Source organism: Lissotriton vulgaris, chromosome 3_1, assembly GCF_964263255.1.
Source record: "Lissotriton vulgaris chromosome 3_1, aLisVul1.2, whole genome shotgun sequence".
Taxonomy (NCBI): domain Eukaryota; kingdom Metazoa; phylum Chordata; class Amphibia; order Caudata; family Salamandridae; genus Lissotriton; species Lissotriton vulgaris.
The window spans coordinates 290,552,701-290,566,535 of record NC_141689.1 but is presented as its reverse complement, the minus strand read 5'-3'; positions in this window follow the sequence as shown (position 1 = coordinate 290,566,535).

Here is a 13,835-nt window from a genome sequence, read left to right as displayed (position 1 = left end):
ATTCCTCCTCAACAACAACAGGGGTAGTGACTCCGGTGTCACTCATGGTCAAAACTGGCAGTGTTAAAAAAATCAAGCTTCAGAAAAGCGGAGAACAAAAATAGGATCCTTCCAAATTAGATTGTGACTGCGCTATGGTCTGCTTTCACTATGTAGCGCACACTAATCACTGCACATGGGTCATAAATGCAAAGTTCAAATCCTCACCGCTGACCCACCAATGTTAGAACCGGCTGTCTCTAGTTGGCAGAGGTATGCACTTCTGACAAATAGGGACACACCTTTTCTAGTCAGGGCAAGGGGATCACACACTTAGATAACCCCTGCTCACCCCCTTGGTAGCTTGGCAAAGCAGACAGGCTTATCTCAGAGGCAGTGCGTTAAGCATTTATGACCACATACAGTAATAAAGTGAATACACTACAAATGGACACGACACAGTAATATTATAAAAATAAGGATTTTTATATAAGGCTTAGCACAAGACCAAATAACGACAAAAATATACACAATCCTAATAAATACTCTTGGAAGGGAAAAATAGTTCAAGTGTAGTTTTTTTCTTAGCACAAAGTCTTTAGTATGAAAAGCAACTCTTCTTCTTTAAAACACAGTTCTTGGCAACAATGTAACCCACACGGGAGTCACACGACGTCGAGGCAAAGTTAATCCAAAGGGTTCGGCGTCGACCGCGAGGAGCGCTACGTCGAACCCGGAGTCGCACAGACCCCCCACAACACAGTACCTTGGAAAAGAGAAGCACACGATGATCAGCGGCGTCGAGATGTCTGGCGTCGCGTCTTCGGCGTCGATCCGGCCTCGGAGTCGGGGCGACCTGCAGCGGCGTCGACAGATGTCAGGCAGGAGCAGCGCTCACGAGGTGAAGCAGGATACGGCGTTGTCGTCGATGTCTATGATGGCGTTGCAAGAGTGAGCAGCGCTCACGGCGTCGAGAGGGCTCGAAGTCGATGCGATCAGCAGCGGTGCAGACACGAGGTCACTTGGAGCTGAAGCTGAACTCACTACTCACTGGCGTTGCTGCTGGCGTCGATCGGGCCCGGCAGCCGGCGTCGAGGAAGCGGGACACTGGAGCCGTTACTCACGATGTCGAGCTGGATTCGGCGACGTCCGTCGGCGTCGAGATTGCTGGTTTCTTTCAGAGGTGCTGGATTCACAGGTTCCAGCAAATAGCACTTTTAGCAGATGAAGTCCTTTAGCCCTGTGACTTCAACAGGAGACTGGCACTCTTCCAGTCCTTGGAGATTTTCTTAGCAAAGTTTGAGAGTACACACACAGTTCCTCTCTCCTGGTTCCTTGGCAAAAATAAAGAAGCACTGCAGGATTCCCCCCAGCAAACAGCACACTGGCAGAAGGGGTAGGCAAGTCCTTGGATCAGCAGGCTTCTTGTCCTTGGTTTTAGGGTTCCTTGTCAGAAGTGATCTAAATTCTTGGTTCAGGGGTCCTTCTCTTATACCCCTTTTTGGCTTTGATCCCTTTGTCCATGCAGGGGAATTTCCCAACATCCTGGGTCTGTTGTGGGTGTAGCCAGGCCGAGGCACCTGGCCTATTCACTGAGCAGGGCAGAGTCCTCAGTCGCCCAGTAGGAGGTGGGGCCAGGATCATCCCTGCCAGGCACAGAGCCATCAGTCGCCTGGCAGGAGGTGGAGCCAGCATTTTATCAGGCAGGGCAGGCTATCAGAAGCTACTCTCCCCCTACTCTCAATGCAAATGTCCCACTCATCCAACACTGACTCAGCAGATCTCTGGAGCCACCCAGCTCCTGTCACACACACACCAAACCAGCAGAAACCAGAAATAGTTAGACAAGAAAATAGCCACTTTCTAAAAGTGCTATTTTCAAACCCAGAGTCCAAAAACCATCCACACAAACGGATGCGTTATTAAACCCCGAGTTCAGGGATACCAAACTCGACATTGCACCATGCTCCCCAAGCCAGCTTGGATTATAGCATTAATAATCCTGGCAGCCCATTCTAACTAATGGAGAGCAGGTTACCTTACAACAGTGAAAAACGAATATGGCTGTAATTCACTATTAGGACATGCCAATTTGGTCAGGCTTGTCCTACCTTATCCTTACAATGCACCCTGCCTGTGGGCCTACCATAGGGGTGACTAACATGAAGTTAAGGGAAGGTTTAGGGACTGGCAAGTAGGTGTACTAGCGCAGTTAGCGTGACAGTACCAGACTGCACGTAGGTCTAGCAATGGCAGACCCTCAGACATACTTTTACTAGGCCGCTCTTGTGGGGGGCACAACAGGTGCTGCAAGCCCACGAGCAGCATTTGTATTTACAAGCCCTGGCACTCCTGGTGCACTAGACTAGGGACTGACAGTAAACCAAATAAGCCAAACATGGAATTCAATCAATACATCAATTTAACATAGGGAGCACTTGCACTGTGGCACTGATCAGCAGTGGCACAGTGCCCAAAGCATTACACCAGCAAAAACATCGTAAAACAGTGGAGGCAAACAGAAAAAATGGAGGAGAGACTCAAGCCAATGATGCCAGGTCTAACAGCAAGCATATATATATTTTTGACTGCAGTTTTCTACTCATTACACATATGTGTATAGGGCAATTGCCAGTCGGCAAGTTAGCCATGGTTCACAGTCACATGATGTCATGTTCATCATTGGTTAGATCATTATCAAAGCCCACTACCACACTACTTAGCATGTGGTGTGATTTTTAATGCTCCTGAAGGTCTTGTCTCATTACATACCTGTCACATCTCCTGCAAGGGAGTCTTGAACTGACACTGCAAATGGGATGCGCACATTTGAAATGCGACATGGTAAACATTCTTCATTCCCCAGATTTTTCGGTGCCAGATGTACAACCCGTTTTTGCATGCGCAAACAGGTTTGCGAACCCCTTTGCGCATGCAAAAACATATTGGGCCATGTACACAGCCTACTTAGCGCGTCGCAATTTATTTGCGACTCGCTAAATAGGTTTTGCGACTTGCTGTTTGGAAGGGGCGTTCCCTTCCAAGTAGCGAGTCTCAAAACAATGTACTAATGTTTTGCGACCGCAATTCGCTATTACCACCTACCTCAAGTAGGTGGCAATGCATTTGTAAATGGGAAAGGGTCCCCAGGGGACCCCTTCCCCTTTGCAAATACATGAAAAATAATTTTTTAAGGGCACACTGTGGTCCCAGGGACCACTGCCTGCACTTACAAAATGAAACGAAAACGTTTCATTTTTTTTTTTAATACATACAATTTTCCTTTTTTTAAAACAATGCTTCATTAAAAAGCACTCCCAGACATGGTGGCCTGCTGAGCCCAGCAGGCCACCATCCCTGGGAGGACTAGCATTCACAATGGGCTTGCACATTGCGAGAAGCTCATTAATATTAATGAGCCTCGCTTTTTGCAACCCCATTGGGAATCACACAACGGTGTAAACACACTGTTGTACATTTAATTTAGCGCCTCGCAATTTGCAACTCACAATGTGTCACAAATTGCGAGGCACTAAATTAAAGGGTCGTGCATCTAGCCCCAAATTTGGAAGCAATGGATATGGCATAACTGGGAAAATGTTCAGCCTGCAATACAGCATGCTGCTTTAGTCAGTGAATGACTCATTTCACACAGATAACAGTGATAGTGGTCATTTATCCACTGTCTTTTGGTCCTCTGCTCTCAGGTCACACATCTGATTCTCAATTTGTAAACCACAAGGTGTTAGGCCTAGATAGGGTGAGAGGCACTTGGCTAGGGTGCCCAGAATTTTAAAGCCAAACACCAGGACATTTCCCAAATAAAAGAAGGACTACAATTTTACGTCAAGTGAGCACAGAAAGACAGTGCTTCTTAGCAAAGAACTACAGAAGAGGCAGTAAGAACATACCTAAAGCCAGTAGCATGCCTGTTAATTAAATTGCTTTCTTATTACAGGTGCTAATTATCCCTGCTTTGCAAAACCTAAAAAGATACCTTCCACTGTTTTCAGCCGCCCCTCTCTAAAAACCGGGACATGAGCTTAATTTCCTGAAATCTGCCAGGACAGCTGGTAAAAAATCGGGACTGTCCAGGCAAATCCGGCACGCCTGGCCACCCTACACTTGGCCCACTGTCTTATGTCAAACACGGACAGTGTTTGTGGGATCTCCTGGATGGCATGCACATTGTATACAGTCCAACTGTTACATATTTGCACAATGTCAAAAACAATGTGAAGACCAATGTCTGTATCATAACAATGCTTCATGTGGTCCACTATGCCACAGGCCTGTCTGTGTGGACCATCTATATGGACTAGTAGTACAGAACCTCAAACTCATATGATTCCAATCCCCACTGTGTACCATTACGGTCCAGACTACTTCAGTTCACACCCTTGGCTGCCAAGTCTAAATGTCTCGTGGTAGACACAATTTGCACACTTTTGACAAACTGACATTGCTATTGTTCACCATCAGGGTTTGTGAACTCGCAAACAAACTTGGATGCTCTGTTTACATCTATCATGATGAAGGAAATGCAGCATGCACGTGGATGACCAAGCCACAAGTATGTATAGTCGAGAGATTTTACACACATGTAAACAGTTCTGTATGCAAAACATAAACAATACATTTGAAGTATAGCCTTGTTTCCAACAGTGACCTCCTGTGTCTGTGAAAGATATTCACGTGTAGTCACAGTGACAGAGTTTGACATATGGATTTTCTCATTTCAATGTAGAGAAAGGAGTAACATATACTAAGATGTGATAGGCCAGTGTCACAGTTGCCAGGAATTGACATTCCTCCCCTTGGCCCATGGGATACATGTGATTACGCTGAGCACTACAGCTGGGACAGATATTTGTCTGAATGATCATGATAAACTCTACAAGGCATCCACATTACTGTCACCTGCAGCCAGGATGTATAGCATTGGCATCACACACACTTGCAACATACTGCACATATATATTTTATCCACTCTGAGTATAGGTCATACATTAGTCACTGTGCTGACACATGTCTGACAATTGGATCATTCAAGAAGGTCATCTCCATGCACATGTTGTTGTAGATTGTGCCGCTCACATGAGCATGGGTGTTAGAATTGGGGGTCTCTGGTTGGCACAGGTAGGTACTTGTGACAAGCAGGGACCCTCTCCTCTAGTCAGGGCAAAGGAATTACTCACTCAAAATAACCCCTGCTCACCCTCTAGGTGGTGTGGCGCAAGCAGTCAAGGCTTATTTCAGAGGCGATGTAAGTTAAGCAGTTGTGACCACATACAGTAACCCAGTGTCAACACTACAAATGGACACCACACAGGTTTTATATAAAAAATAAGTATACTTTATATAGAGTTATCACAAGACCAATAAACAACAAAAAGAATACACAGTACTATTAAGGTTCAAGAGTTCATGTTAAAAAGGCTTAATTCAAGGTTCTGTGTGAGTGGGTAGCCTTGTCCGGCTACAGCGTTGCTGAAAAGAACACAGAGTCTAGCAAATCCAGCAGACCGCGGCGGTCCGGGCCCACTCAAATGTCGACAGACTCAGTAACAGTACATTTTCCTAGAGGCGGGCAGCACGGATGTGCGAGCCAGTTCCGGGGTTTGTCGCGGTGTAGCAAAAAGAAAGCATTGCCGGTCACGGTGTCTTTCCAGTTGCGGTGCAGGCTACGGCTCATTGACGACGTTGAGACGGAGTCGGTGAGTTCAGAGTTTACATTGTTCGAGGCGGCCGTTGCTCGTTGCGGTGCTTCCAGCTTAAGGTGTGGCGAACGAGACGGAGTTAGGGAGCTGGCGTCAATCAGTCCAGACAGCGGTGCGAGTCGGGTGGTGCGCCGCGAAGCGTGCGAGGCGGTGCCCAACTCCGGTGTGGTCACAGGACTCTAAGTCAGCCGCAGTGACCGTGTTGGTCAGACCAGTTCGATTCAGTGTAGTGAGGCGTTGCACGCCATGGTGTCCTTCCAGTCGCGGTGCAGGCTACGGCTCGTTGACGCCGTCAGGACGGAGTCAGTGAGCGCAGAGCTTGCGTTGTTCGATGCGGACGTTGATTAGTGCGGTGCCTACAGGACACCGGGCCGGTCGTGGGAGTCGGTCACAGCTCCCTGCCTCTGTAGCCACTTGTTTCCAGCAGCAATTCACAAAGGCTGGTGAAGTCCACTGGTCCTGGGACTTCGGTCAGGGGAAAGCTCTCTTCCAAGCCCTTGGAGATCTTTGCACAAGTTGAAAGTCCACAAAGTCTTTCTCCTCCCTTTGGCAGCAAGGCAACCACTGCAGGTCAATCCCCCCAAGCAGCACTTCAGCCTGGGAATAGTCTCTCCTCAGTTTCCTCAGGTTCCTTCTCCTCAGCAGAGGTTTTGTCTTGTCAGTTCCAGGAGTGATCTAATTTCATGGGATCGGGGTCCCAATACTTATAACCCAAAATCCTTTGTTCTCTGAGGGGAGAGGGGCTGTGCCCAGTTCAAGCCAGTTCTGAAACACTCTATTTACTAGACTTCTCCTTTCCTTTCACCACACAGGGCAGGCACATTAGACGCCCCACAGGAGGTGGAGCCAGCATTGTGGAAGGCAAGTACAGTCCAGGAGCACTTTGTTGACAGTCTTCCTTCTCTTCTTTCAGTGTGCATGGCAGAGACATCAGACACACCGCACTGGGTGGAGCCAGAATTGTAGAGGGAAGTCCCAGCCCTATTCAGGTCACAGGTGCAACTCCTCCCTCCCATCTAGATGCAGATCTCCCTATACACCACCGGGCAGCCCCAGCCTGTCTCCTGGAATTCCCCAGTCCTGTCATACACAAACCCAGACAAGGAATACACAACCTAGCAGAGGCGGGCTCAAATGGTTTAGGCAAGCAAATACCTACTTTCTAAAAGTGGTATTTGCAAACACAGAATATTAAAATAAACTTTACTAAAAGATGTATTTTATTATTCTGAGTCCAGGCATACTAAACTCGAATTTCTACCATGTTCTCTGAGTCTGCTAGGATTATAAACATGTAACAATCCAGCAGCCCATTCTGGCCTAGGGAGAACAGGTAGCCTTGCAATAGTGAAAAACTAAAATCGCTGTAATTCACTATTAGGGCATGCCAAACGCATCCCTGCCCTTGGGCCTACCATAGGGGTGACTAATATGAAGGTTTAGGGACTGGCAAGTGGGTGCACTTGCCCAGTCAGCATGACAGTACCAGACTGCACACAGGCCTTAGACACCTTTTACAAGGCCGCTTCTGTGGGTTGCACAACCAGTGCTGCAAGCCCACTAGCAGCATTTGGATTTACACGCCCTAAGCACACTCAATGCACTGTACTAGGGTCTGACAAGTAAACCAAACATCCAATCATGGAACCACTAATCAATACATCAATTTACAGTAGGGAGCGCTCGCACTGTGCCACTGGACAGCAGTGGCACAGTGCCCAAATCATCTAACACCATCAAAAACATATGAGGCAACAGCAAACATGGAAGGGAGACCCACGCCAAGGGTGCCAGGTCTAACAATGGGACTACAGTCACTAGCCTGGATATAAGTGACACACATGTCACGTGTAGAAAGGGGCAAAACAGGGAAATTAGCAGTCATGGTGCATATGCATCTCTTGAGAGAATTGTGTGTTTAGTAGACTTACCAACTGTAATAGGGGCAGCAGGGTCAGGGACTGAAACATGCATGTTAAACATAGGTGTGTGACATGGCACATACTCACCCCCTCCTTGCTGCTGTTTGGCCTTTAACTGCCAATCCATGTCAGGGAAGACCACCGTCAGAATCAGGAGCATGTTGGGGGTCAGGGTCCGGCGTCCGCCCCTCTTGTGTGGAGGTGACAGGTTGAGATGTACCCGTGCAATTCTCCGAGTCCAGCCCAGGAATTCCTGTGACCTCTTCTGGCAGTGGCAGACGTATCGGTTGGTGACCCCCACTGAGCAAACTTTCCCGGCAATGGTCAGCCACATCTGGTGACAGTCCCTTAATTCACATGCTACATGTTTCAGAGTCACAGAATATTACACATTGTTCAAGATGGGATTGTAAACAATGTCTAAGGGGTGAACAAGTGGCATTTTGGGCAGTTGTCCTGTGTGCAATGATCCCTCCATCTCTTGTGAACAGTGCTGAGAAGTCAACATCACCCAGTACACACACTTCTACAGCAGTGCACCTGCCCAGAACATAATTATACACACACCAAAACTTACAGGAACTCTGTATGCATGCTTCCACTTGAGATTCCCAATGCTGCAGTGCACAGTTTTTGCACATGTCCAATGAAAAGGCTGAGGAATCATCACTCACCTGCTCCTCTGGTTTGCCGTACAGCTGGCTGTACAATGGAAAGAGGCTGTCCAGCAGGGCCTGGTTTTCTTCCTCAGTGCCATGGTAGCTCCCAGAGGATGTGGAGACTGCAGCAGAGAGTTGGGGAGATGCAGGTAGTGCAGGCAAATGAGGTCTGTAGGGAACAGACAGACATTTATATGTACAGTAGAGGCGGTCTGTATCCCATGGGGACAAAGCTATAGGTCCGACTTGGGCACATTATCCGAATCTGTCCAATTCATAACATTGTTCGCATAAGACACGCCTACTGCGATGTTCAAAATACCCGCATCGTCCCACTATTGACTTAGATACATTGGAGATGGAAGGTTACCGAATCGTTTTGCACGCAAATCGGTCGCAAATGACAACCATCAGCCAATGGGTGCGAAGGACTCTAGTGCGTCTAACGCATCCTTTGAATACTCACCCGTGTCATTCACCATGATGACCCACAGCCAATGGGTGTGACGGACTCGGTTTCAATATGTCTAACTCGTCCTTTGAATACTCACCCACGTCGTTCACCATGACAACCAACAGCTAATGGTGGCAATGGACTTGATTCGGATGCATCCAACACATCCTCTGAATACTCAACTGCATCATTCACCAAGATGACCAACAGCCAATGGTGATGACGAACTCGATTTGGATGCGGCTTCCACTAATCATTCGGCAGGGCAGACTGTAGTGCCAATAATGATGTTCTTGTGTATTACATGTGTGGATACAGTGTATTTGTGATATATTGTACATTTGAATTGATAGCTCACACTCCAATGATGAGCTATTCGGTAATTGGCATTGATTCCTATGGGCCTCAAGGCCTATAGGAATCAATGACAATTACCGAATCGGTAAATACCGATTCGGTAATTACTGAATCATACTGATTCGGTAAAAATTACCGATTTTTTTTCCTACATCTCATTTACCGAATCTAGAATACCGATTCGGTAAAATTCGGTATTCTAGAGTCAGTAAATGAGATTTACCTACATCGGGCCCTAAGTTGGTAATAAAATTAAATAGATCAATAAAATTCCTGTTTGGAATTTTGTTAAAATCATTATTATAAAAATTGATCAAAAAGAAAGAAACTTTCCGTTTAAATAAAAGAGCTTGGAAATGTGAATTATCTGTTGATATATTCTTAACACTCCCACCGGCAGCAATATTAATCCAGATCGAAAGGCCACCAGATGGGCAGCCCAATCTTGGTTTAGCAGCTAAAACGTTATGGCACTGAAACCCGTTAAGCAAGTCTCCTGAAACATTACGATATCCTGCTAGTTTATTAGGCTAAGCCTTGACTGAAGACCTGCTATGTTCCAGGACAAGACATTTAAAACGTTGGCTGCCACTATTCTAGTCGATCTGGGTAAGTTATTACAAATAATGGGTGGGGATAAAGGAAGAGGATCTCTTACATTCTCTGACAATTCAGCATAATAGATTTGTAAGGGTGGTTGTCAGTCAGGAATATCCAGATCTGAAAAGGCAGAGAAGCGGTTTGCTAAAGGTAAATCTGCAGGCGCATTGAGGTGAGGGCGAGTGGGAGGCTTACAGAAATAATCCAAGGGGAGAGCACAAATATCAGTACATGGTGCGAATGTTTGCTCTCATGAGCATAAAACATTACGGACCGTCTGAGGCCAACGAAAATTAATGACAATGCAGTCTCCCATGATGTTTTTTGGAGATTGGCCAACCCACCCCACTATACGCACCATTAAAATTTCATGTAGGTTGTAGGGGTTGAAACCTTTGTATTTCTTAAGCTAATCCACACACTTGTTCCGCAAATCAACCCATGACTCCCTCCCAGTGCCTGAAAAACAGGGAACACCCGCCAGAATTAAAACATAGGGACAAAAAGCCGGGGGAAGGTTCAGAACATCAGTATTGGGATGATTACTAGGAGGCACCATTCTTGCATTAGCCGGTCTATCCTTATGCACAATAACATTGAGAAGATGGAGGCCCGATTGCAAAGGTGAGGGCTGCTTAGTGCAAACCTCCGACTCAAGACCAGGGACAACAATAGGCTTTGGAGCAATAAAATCCAGATTTTTAGAACATGCTTTGCAAGTAATTAAAGGAGGGGACCAACCTCCAAGACTCTCTATGGCAGACTCCGATGTGACCAGGCGTTCAAATTGATCCAGTCTATTTTGCAGGGAACTAAAGTTCTTCTCAAAGAGTGCCTTTGTGTGACTCATCATAGTTATCATACTTGACTCAAAAGCATCCATAATATTATCCGTTCTCAATATAGATGGGACGTCGTCAGTCTGAGTACCCATGGAAGAAGTGGTCACTAAAGGTGTAGAGAAGTCCATACGTCTTACAATTTTAGATGGATTCTTAGGTTTTAATTTAGGGGGAACAACCAGTTTCTGTTTTGCCGCAGGCTCTTGTAATTTGTTTGAGGCCATAGTTTTAGAAGCACGCCCCCGGGTTGCAATTCTGGGGCCATTAGGTGAGGCAATGAGGGGAGTATCCATAGTCAGCAGCGTTGGCGATAATGGGGGCATTACTTCAGGCAGTGACTGTAGGTTCGGCGTTAGGGAAAGACGATGATGGTGAATATCACCCTGGTTTAACGCATCCAGGGATGCGTGTCTTTCAGCAGTTAGAATATCTAAAGACAAATGCCGTTCAGTAAGCTCAATTTCATGCGTGAGTAAACTTTCAACCCTTACAATGAAGGCATCCAGGGTTCCCACCGCTCCCTTGCGCTTTGTCATAATAGATTACAACTGGTGGCGCACCCCACAACTGACGACAATTATTAACAAATACGCTTAATAGATGATTAGAGTGAGCACACTAAGGGGTCGATTCCGATTCGGGATAAACCGCTCCGAATAGCCGTTCGGAGCGTTTTTCCCGTACGAATCGTACCCTGCAACGTCCCCCGTACGTACGACGAAGTACGATTCGTACCAGGAGCCGTACTCCGTACGAGTCGTACAAGACACCGTACGACTCTAATCTCCGTACGATTCTCCCTCGGAACCTGCTGTACACTACATCTGTACGGTTCGCGACTGGTTTTTACGACCCAGCAAGTATGATACGTGTCGGGTACGCACCGTACGAGCCTTTTTCTACGGGAGCTGAAAACAGCCGTAAAAGCAGAGTTTGTGCCGAAACAGGTACGGAACGGCCCCCCGGGTACAGTGCGTACCCCCCATGATCGCAGGGGTATGCACCGTACCCCTGCGATCATGGGGTGTACGAGCCGTACCCCATGTACGATCAGTGTACGAGCCGTACCCCCATTGTAGGATCGGTGTACGAGCCGTACCCCCATTTTAGGATCGGTGTACGAGCCGTACCCCCATTGTAGGATCAGTGTACGAGCCGTACCCCCATTGTACGATCGGTGTACGAGCCGTACCCCCATTTTAGGATCGGTGTACGAGCCGTACCCCCATTGTAGGATCGGTGTACGAGCCGTACCCCCATTGTACGATCGGTGTACGAGCCGTACCCCCATTGTAGGATCGGTGTACGAGCCGTACCCCCATTGTACGATCGGTGTAAAAGCCGTACCCCCATTGTACGATCGGTGTAAAAGCCGTACCCCCATTGTACGATTGGGGTAGTATGGCTCATACACCGATCGTACAATGGGGGTACGGCTCGTACACCGATCGTACATGGGGTACGGCTCGTACACCGATCGTACATGGGGTACGGCTCGTACACCGATCGTACAATGGGGGTACGGCTCGTACACCCCATGAACGCAGGGGTACGTGCCGTACCCCTGCAATCATGGGGGGGTACGCGCTGTACGGGGTGTATGTAATCGTGCGCTTTTCCGTACGAATCGCCCTTACCTGACGTGGACCGTACGAATCGCGTCCTGATTCCCGGGTCCGGATCGTACTCGTCGGGTCGTACGGCGTGTGTACGGGTCGTACGGTTCACAGTCGCAGCCTTGCAATACGTACGGATCGCGACGAATCGGACGGATTCACAGAATGCGGATCGTACTACGCGACTCGGACGGACAGGTACGATTAGTACAGAAAGGGCTACGAATACGAATCGTACAGTGGATTTTTTTACCGGATCGGAATCGAGCCCTAAGTATATTCAACAGTACCTTCAAGCCAATAGCTCTCAAGAAGGCGATGTCAGAGCGATGGCCCAGCCCAGGCTCCTCCGGGCTTTGACGGGTGCGGCAGGGCCCGCCCTTGGCCCTTTGCGCGTCCCACGTGTTTCCTGGCGTCTCCCGCTGCAAAGGCTGCTGGGGAGTGTAGTCCCTGCTGGCAGTGGGACACGGCGTCTCCCCAGCGAAGTCCGGTGCAGGCAGGCCCTCCAAGGGCAACAGACAGCAGAGCAAAAGACTGTTGGCTCAGTAATAAGTGCGTCCCGCGCCGCGGAGTCCCGCAGCTCCTCTTATGCGCCTCCTGGCGCAACCAGCGTGTTTCCTGGCGTCTCCCGCCGCAAAGGCTGCTGGGGAGTGTAGTCCCTGCTGGCAGTGGGACACAGCGTCTCCCCAGCGGCGTCCGGTGCAGGCAGGCCCCCCAAGGGCAACAGACAGCAGAGCGAAAGACTGTTGGGTCAGTAATAAGTGCGCACTAGGTCTCTAGAAACAACGTAAGCTAACTAGGGCGTTAGCACCAGTACTCACATGTCTAGAAAATCAATCAGATATCTCATCACCTGTAAGTGTAATCAACCAAAAAGGGTATTAGCTTCAAGATGAATAGCGAGCTGAAGCCCATATTCCCCATACTAACACCGCAGTGTGGGCTACTCACGTAATTGTGCCAATCAACAAGCCAATGTTCGCCTGAAATAAAACACGAGATCTTTCAATCAAAACCAAAAGCAGGAGGCTAAAACAGCATTCTCAACAGCCCCGCATACGAATGCTAAGTGGGCACACGCCCCAAAGTTGTAAAACTTACTTGACAGATGAACCAGCCTCGCTTGGTCCGTAAACGCCTGACTCGTGGGACCGAGTGCGGCGTGTGGCAGACAAAGTTAGAAATAAAGAAAAACGCCAAGTGCACGTTGTCGTAATCCCGCACAGAACTATGGCGGCCATCTTAGAGTGGTCTTAGTCTCATTAGTGTCCCATAGGAGTGTACATCACAATATTACTAAACAAAAATACTGAAAAAAGCTGAGAAGACGCCACGAACATAGTGATTGTAAATGGACCATTTAGCGATCGCTGTTGAAATATTATTATCAAAACCCAAAGAAAGCAAAAAACTTTATTGAGCTGATTAAAAAGGGGACAAAGCAACTTTGATGCAAAAAATCAAGCCAAAAAACACACATCACAACCTATTCGACCCGTTACTAAAAGTTTAAAGAGTGTACAGACACATAGTATCAGGGTAAATGCACACCTATCCAATGTACGTAAAAAGTATCCAGTATTCGTATAATATTCGAATCAACACGATGGTCAAAAAAACGATATTCAAAAAAACGTTCACGTTCCTCTGTCAATCTACTGTGGTCTACCTCTCATTTCAGGGGTT